The 8,029-nt window shown below is 42.7% G+C and overlaps 1 pseudogene; it reads right to left on the bottom strand.

Moving 5' to 3' along the window:
• Positions 1–590: 590 nt before the first annotated feature.
• LOC115320409 lies at positions 591–1,713 on the bottom strand (annotated as a pseudogene).
• Positions 1,714–8,029: the final 6,316 nt, after the last annotated feature.

Here is an 8,029-nt window from a genome sequence, read left to right as displayed (position 1 = left end):
AAAAGGAGCTCGTAGCGTCCTGAACACGTGTACATTCAGTTCAACCTGCTGCAAATTTTAATTAAATGCCATTTCAACAAGTACACTGAAACTAGAGAAATTGGGGATATTAGGAAGAGGGCAGGACCAGTCAAGTGAAGGTAAATTAAAATCTTCAGCGATAATGAGCTGGCTAGATTTGTGTTTGAGGGTGAATAGATATATAGTCACATAAGCCCGTGAGGATATCATAATTACTATTAGGCGGGTGGTATGAGACACGAATAATGAGTGCGGGTGAAAACGACATAACTTTTACCCAGAGAGACTCGGTGCCTGGAATTTTATTCAAAAGTTGATATTTCATGGATTGTTTTAATAGGGGGGGGGGGGGGCAGGTCCGAGCGGACCTGCCCTTTCTAATAACTTGAAAGCCAGGGGGGTACTATTTCAGGGTCACTTATACGCTCATTTAGCCGTGTTTAAGTGACGGCTACAAAGTATGGATCGTGTCAGCACAGAGTGGCTTCAAGAGCATAAACTTTATTCACATGGCTGCGCGCATAAATATTTAAAAGCTTTACAGCTGAATGACTGGTGAACTGGATCTGTTAATTGATTCTGGATGGAACAGCTGCGTAAGTCGTAGGCCGGCTCAGGCAGATACGGCTTTGCGACGTTTTGTCCCACTGATGGATCACATTATTAATTTTTAGCTTGTTGTATACAAGGGTTACCTTATTGCCATTTTCCCTTTCAATCCGTGAGCTATCCCAGACTTGTTATAGAATGTGTCGTACATGATATAAGAAGTCTTCATTTTTGTATACTTTAGATTTCTTAAGTTTTTTGGCATTAGTCAGAATTTTCATTTTCTTATTATAATCTCTAAACTTTACTATTACAGGTCTGGGTTTAGTTCCCTGACTTCGGCCTAATCTATGTATTCTTTCAATGCTAACAACATCTACCTGAAGGACAGTACAAAATATGTCAGTTCAAACTTTGACTTTCAGCTGGGCTTGATTTTTGTTGATGTCATCATTAATGCCTTGTTAAAGATTGTTTTGTCTGTACCTATTCTTCAGATCATCAATCTTTTGCTCGAGATCCACTCTTGTTTTAGTAACATTTACAAATCCCCGCCTCGCTACCTTTAAATCTCTTGGTAGTAGATCTTAATTCTTCAATGAAAGTTTCAACGACAGTAAAACGATTATTTACGCTGGCGCGTGCGCCAGGCTCTAGTCGACTGCTGATTAGTTTTGATATTGGCAATGTCTTTGGCTACTTCTTCTTGATATGCCAGCAATAGACACTCTTCCAAAGACCGCGCCAACGCCTGTTCGCCATTGCTTGCTCACATACTCTGAGCACGTAATGGACATGAGGCCTGCAGCAGCGTTCAGTGTGAACTCGGCTCGGCTCGTATTGGAAACGAGCGCTGCATCAGTGCTCGGCGAAGACTCGGATCCAATCACGCGCTTCGTGAGCAAGCAATGGTGAGCCCCAATGTTCTTGATGTACTTTTCAAACGGAACTATTGCTTCATTAGCTCTTTGAGAGGCCCAGCGACATAAGAAGCAAAGCACGAACACTACTGTAACGGTCGGCAATGGTGGAACACAGAATGCCTGGGCTTGGCAGTACGACAAGAAAGACAATATTTCTTTTCAAGAATTTCCCGTAGTCTCTACTAACCTGCGGGATCAGTAGGAACGGGTTAGACGACATGCCCCAATTCGCACTGCCGAGCCCACTGAAGAAATCTGGCAGGACCGTGGCATTTATAGGTGGTGGCGCTTGAGGCGTCGCATGGGCAGTTGTAGGTGATGCCGCAGCCGCCAGTGAAATCGCTGCCACGTCAGCGCAAGCACGGACGACCAGCGGGCTGTAGGGATAAGCTGGATCCGGGGCAGGTACGTTGTTTCCGAAGAGCACGTTGTTTCCAAAGACTGCATTTAAGTTAATCGAAAAGCGATTTCTCTGCCCGTGAAGCATAGCTTCCAGATGAGGGAATGCCCCTCTGCAGAGACGAGAGACGACGACAAGACGACAATTGCAGCCGCACACGAAAAGCAGAAATAGAATAACAAATACTACAAGAGAAAAACTGGCTACGACGTGCCGTGCGGGGAAGCGAGCACACGGCTTGGAATCGCACTGGAGCGGCTTGATTTATTAGCTTTCAAATAAATACGGCATGAGCATTTAGTTTTTACTAAGAGATTCATCACCTGAGCCGTTCAAAATACTCTCAGAGGTATGAAATTACTTAAAAAAAATAGCATGCTGAGAATATTATTTATTGCTCCGGTGGTCACCGAGAGAGTGCGTAACTTCAAAACGACGAATATAAAAGACGGAAACGCAGAGCTCGGAAGTGGTAATCGGGTTTCTGTGCCGTTTTATTGATGTTAGTATGTGCCGTGTGTGTGTATTCGCTCTAATGTATATTTTCAGCTGATGCAGGTAGTGTGATTATGTAGCTACATGTGGTGTATAGTAACTGTAGTGATATGATCAAATAAAAAATATTTTTGTAGCAGATGCATTGGGCGGTACCCAGCGCCACGTAGCCTAGCTATTTGCAATTAATCTGCTTGACCCTGCCATCTGGTGGCAAGCGATTTAACCTTGTTTCACGCTTTGCAATAATATCTGGTTACCGTGAAACAATAATCCAAGCAGGCAGTTTCGAATTTGCTATTTCGAGAGTGGCTTTTGGTTTCACGAATGGTTTACCACTCCTCCGTGATGTGCAGTTGACGAAGAAATTGTGGCTCGAGGAATAGCAAAGGTAAGGCGTGAAGTGCGCGAAGTAACTGGGTATCGGTTGTTTCCGTTTAACAACACAGTGCTGACGATGAGATGACTGAGTGACTGCTTTAGAAATGCAAGTTTCTTTCCCTGCGGGAGGAAGCTGGCTTCTGAAGTAGATCCAGATCACGGAAAGCTCGTGTTACGCTTTTATTTGCTGCTCCTCTCGCCCCCTATAATAGACGTAGCGTCCTCGTTAAGCCTTATTGAGATCAATTTGCTCGATTCGGGGCCGCCATAATGAGAGGCAGGCGACGGAGGAACTTTGCTCCCCTGCTCTTGGGACGAAAGTTTTTCTGAAAGAACATAGGTTACAAGAGCGTTCCTCTCTTTAGGAAGGACCCTGAGACCCATTTTTTAAAGAGTGTACGTTCTCTGACCTTGGATAAGTCTGAACGGAAGGGCCACTAGACCTTAGGCACTAAACGACTTCTCCAATACATTACAAATTGATGGAAGAGTAGAATCTGCCATGCTTGTTTCCCCTTGTGCCACATATCTTGATTTAGACACCCCTTTGGGCGAAGCTTGTAGAACTAGAAGCTTTCTCTAACCTTTTTAGCACATTCCGTTTGTTACTTATACGTACACACATTTTCGTTCTAGATCTGCGAACATCATTTTATGGAGAAGGTCATCATACGGGAGACTGCTTATGACCAAGATTCATCCGGGCGCACACCAACTGTGCCTTTGACGTACCCCAGCCTTCGGCCGGACGCAGTTCCCTTGAAGTTCCCCAATTGCACCAGTTACCTCTCCACTCTAACAATTACAAGAAAAGACCGTGACTCTAGGGGAAGGCGTCGGGATGCCGCTGGGATGGAGACAGAAACTGCATAGTCTATGGAGTCGTTTCACAATGAGAAAAAAGCGGACAGCATTCTCAATTTAAGAGGTCTTGCTGACTATGCGAAAAGCAAGCATCCTCAGTTTTGGTATGCAATTGAAGGCAGGTAACAACTAATTTTAGTTCACATTGTTGAAGATGACGCATTATGGATAAAGTAGTCGGTTGTCATAAAAGCTGACATGACTCTTATCCTACATTTGCTGAAAACACCAATCAGAAATTTGGTATCCAATATGCATGTTTCGACTTTCGCAAAAAGCAAGAGGGAAGTGATGGTGCTCCCAGAAAGTGTCAAGACCTGAAACAGAAACCTCACTTCAGCTTCCGAAAACCTGGACGAAGGTATATGCTAGATAATTAAATTGCTGCTCGGCAAGTTGTCTCCAACAACAAACGACAAGGTCCATATCATCCTGTTTCTTGCTGATCAGTTGAAGCAATTATCAGAAAAAAAGGAGCAGAGGCGTTAGTCAGTCTACTTCATGTGCGTTTGCTGCATTTTCTTTACAATATCGCCCCATGCCTATAAGTACGTTTGCAGCTATGGGAGCATTTTTCTGCCCCACCCCATCACCATCCGGCGGATATGCTCGTTATACGGGATGAACTCCAAACAAGATCATCAAAGTGAAACCAAAACAATTCGGTCAAACGTTCCTCTCCTACATGCAGTCACGAATCCATGCTCTGGATGATCTCCAACGCATTGTAACTTCAATGGTGGACGAAATTTACATCAAACATTGCTATGAGTACAAAGGAGAAAACATTACCGTTGTGGCACTCAACTCCACAGAAGCAACCAATAGCGCTTTTGTCTTTATTATGCGAAATCTCACGTGCGTATTCAAGTAAGTTGCCCACATGGCACCTGTGTACAAAGCTGACCCGCTGTTTCTGCTAAAGTTGTTGGAAGACATGATTTGTGGACTAGAGAAATTGGGTACAAGGCCATGTGCGTCGTAACTGACAACAACTTTTTATTTATTTATTTATTTATTGATACTACTATCTCCTTTGGTAGATGTGGTAGGAGGGTGTACATAATGTTTTATAAAGGCATACATTTTTAGTCATTTCAGCTCACGCGAATAAGACAATCAATGTCATCAATATACAGTAATGAATAAAAATTAAAGCAAAAACAAACAACAAAAAACTTACAAGAAATACCGTCAATCGCAGTAGTTACAGCAACTGCGTAGGTTAGCAATGAGTATTGACTCAGATGAAGCATTTCTTATATGTCTGGGTAGGGCATTCCAATCACGAATTGTCCTTGGAAAAAATGAGAACTTAAATACAACGACCCTACAGCTCTATTCTTGTAATGATCTACAATGAAAATTTCGCGTGGGGTAATTATGAAGAGAAGGTAAAATATATGTAGAGGTGTCAATATTAAATCGGTTGTTTAGTAGGTCGAGCAAAATTTTAATCTTTGAAACATGCGTCTATAGGTAATGGGCTAATGCTGGAACACACATATAGTTCGGAAACCGGGTATTGTGTCTGAAATTTGTTGTATATAAAACGCAAGCCTTTTCTCTGAATGGGTTCAAGTAAATTAATGTTGGTTTTAGTAAACGAGTCCCAGACAACGGATGCTTACTTTAATATAGGCAGAACAAACGTTTTTTTATAGGCTGTTAATTTTACATCCGGTGAGGTTTGCTTTAAATTTCGCCGGAGAAGCCAGAGCTTAGTTAATGCCTTGCGAACAATGTATCTAATATGGGTGTTCCAACGCACGTCGTTTGAAATGATTACACCGAGGTATTTATAGGAAGTCACTTCGGCTAGGACAGTATTGTTAATGGAATAATTATAGGAGAAAAAAAAAACTAGTTTTGCGGGTTATATGCATTCGAACACACTTGTGTACATTTAGTGACATCTGCCACGAGTCACACCAATCGTGGATCTTGGATAAGCAGCTGTTAAGTTAAGTCTGGTCACTAACATTATTTATTTACCTCAGTGAAGATAACAACATCGTCCGCTGATAAACGTGCTCGCACAGAAATGTTAGCAGTGATTTCGCTTATAAAAATTGAAAAAAAGTAAAGGCCCAAGGACTGACCCTTGTGGAACGCCTGAGAGCACAGGGACTGGCGAGGATGCACTGGAGTTTATCTGAACTTAATGTTTTCTTTCTGGCAAGTAATTTTCAAGCCAGGAGTAGATGATATTGTTTTGCACGATCGATTCAAGTTTTAGAAGCAGTTTACAGTGTGACACTCTGTCAAGCGCTTTGGTGAGGTCAAGAAAAATTACAGCAACCTGTTTAGAACGATTTAATATTTCAGCAAAATCATGGACGGTTTCAAGTAATTACGTCGCGGTTAAAAGGCCATTACTAAAACTATGTTGATTCACGTTAAAAAAGTTGTGATTTTCTAAATACGTTGCATGCAAATGTTTAAAAACAACGTTCTCTGAGCGTTTAGAGCAGTAAGGAAGCAAAGAAATTGGCCGGAAGTTCCCAGGCAAGAGATGAGATACAGATTTGTGAACGGGAACGATCTTGGCAATTTTCCATTCTACAGGAATAACGGACTCCGGCAATGATTTTTTAAATATTAGATAAAGATATTTGGAGCACCATTCTGCGTAGCGAACGAGGAACATATTTGGAATGCCGCCGTGACCAGCGGCTTTTTTTTTCTCGAAAGATTAAGCAACGCTGAAAACAGTCCCTCGGGAGAGATAAAAACATCGGGTAACACTGATAGGTTGTGTGACGGGTTTAGACAAGGAATAATGCCGTTATCTAAGGTGAAAACAGGCGAAGAATAATTATTGAAACCTTCAGCGATGGCAGTCATCCGTAAATAATCTGTCCGAAACCATAAGTTTAGAAATGTCTTTTCGAGCCGGGGAAAAAGATCTCGAAAACTTATCGGGCGGATCCCTAAGGAACGTGTGCAAAGTTATATTGTTACACTTACATTTTGCAAGACGAATCATAGCTTTCAGTTTTGTACGCATTTTATTGATATTTAAACGTCTTTTGCCCTTCCTAGCTCGATCGACTTTTCGCTTTAGATGTAAAATATCGCGAGTTATCCATGGATTATGTTTTCTGGTAACTTTGAGGCTCGTTGCTTATGAACAGCAAGGCGATATTGTCATGGAGTAAGGCGAAGAGACAATAAATTATAAAATGAAAAGAATGTTTTAATCGGCGAACTTCTGCCGAACAAAATAAAGAACGAGCATCGAGACAGCAGAAAAGCGGGCGGCGATTTGTCGGCGAAACAGGAAGCGAGAGCGAGACTAACCCGACAAGGTCACGGGAGCTCTTCATCTATAGTCAGTGACAGGTCAAGAACGAAGTTGATGCTCCTCCCACCTCTTTCAACTTTTGCAGGACGAACGCTGAAGTGGGGGCGACCTCCTCTCCAGTGTTCACTCTGCTAAAGTGGGGCGAGGTGGGAAAAGCTTTCACTTCGTTCTTGACCTGTCATCGACTATAGTGTGCGTTGGCATCACGAGAATTTGACCCAGCAGGTTCGAGCATCGAGCGTTCGGAGTGAGAATGATCAGACACTCTCGAGAACAAGAAACTAGGACGAAATGATAAAAGTTACGCCCCGAGTAAGAATAAACGCGAATCTTCCAGAATACTATGAGCGGTTGCTGCTTGCTCGGTCCTGCGCGCGGCGATACCTCACTGTCCACCAGTATCAAAGCCAAGAAAAACCGGAACGATTGATGAAGGGGCAAATGAGGAATATGTATATCCACACCCGTGTGATCCTCCTAACCCCATGTTTTTATAGACTCAGTGCGCATCTTTAAGTGTATAGGAAACAATTGGCTCAATCAAGTTAATAACCGAAATATAATCTACTTTCCTGAGTTTCAAGTTGAGTCCATACGCAGACGGCGCACGTTTTCTGCATGTTTTACATCCATCAGGGAAGCTTATAACTTAGAGTGCTATCAATTGTTGAGCTACGGCCAAAGTCTGCCAAGGAATGCCCTTTGCCCGTCAAACATCGAAGGACGAAACCTGAAGCTTGCTATGCGGATCTTTAATGACTCTCTGCCCCCGACACTTCGTTTTATTGGAGTGAAGCACAACTGATCAATGATGAAACTGGCGGGTTTCATCGAGATTGTGGCCAAGTGGTGGAACGTCGTGAATGGGAAAACTTCAAAAGAAGAAACGAAACTAAAAGATGACTTTCACAACCCAGTGCTTTTTCTGTGGGATGATTCCAACGTGGAGTTTTTTTGCAGTCTTGGAGACGGGTTGGACGTATTGAAGAGTATAAGAATATTATCAACCGGTAAGCTCATCAAAGATAACCATCGAGCTTTCTGTCAAACAACTCGTGCACTTGTGGAGGTCGCTACATACTGCTTTGA

This window comes from Ixodes scapularis, unplaced genomic scaffold (assembly GCF_016920785.2).
Source record: "Ixodes scapularis isolate PalLabHiFi unplaced genomic scaffold, ASM1692078v2 PGA_scaffold1__304_contigs__length_218370807, whole genome shotgun sequence".
NCBI lineage: Eukaryota > Metazoa > Arthropoda > Arachnida > Ixodida > Ixodidae > Ixodes > Ixodes scapularis.
The sequence above is the reverse complement of the archived record's forward strand: the minus strand, read 5'-3'. Positions and strand labels throughout refer to the sequence as shown.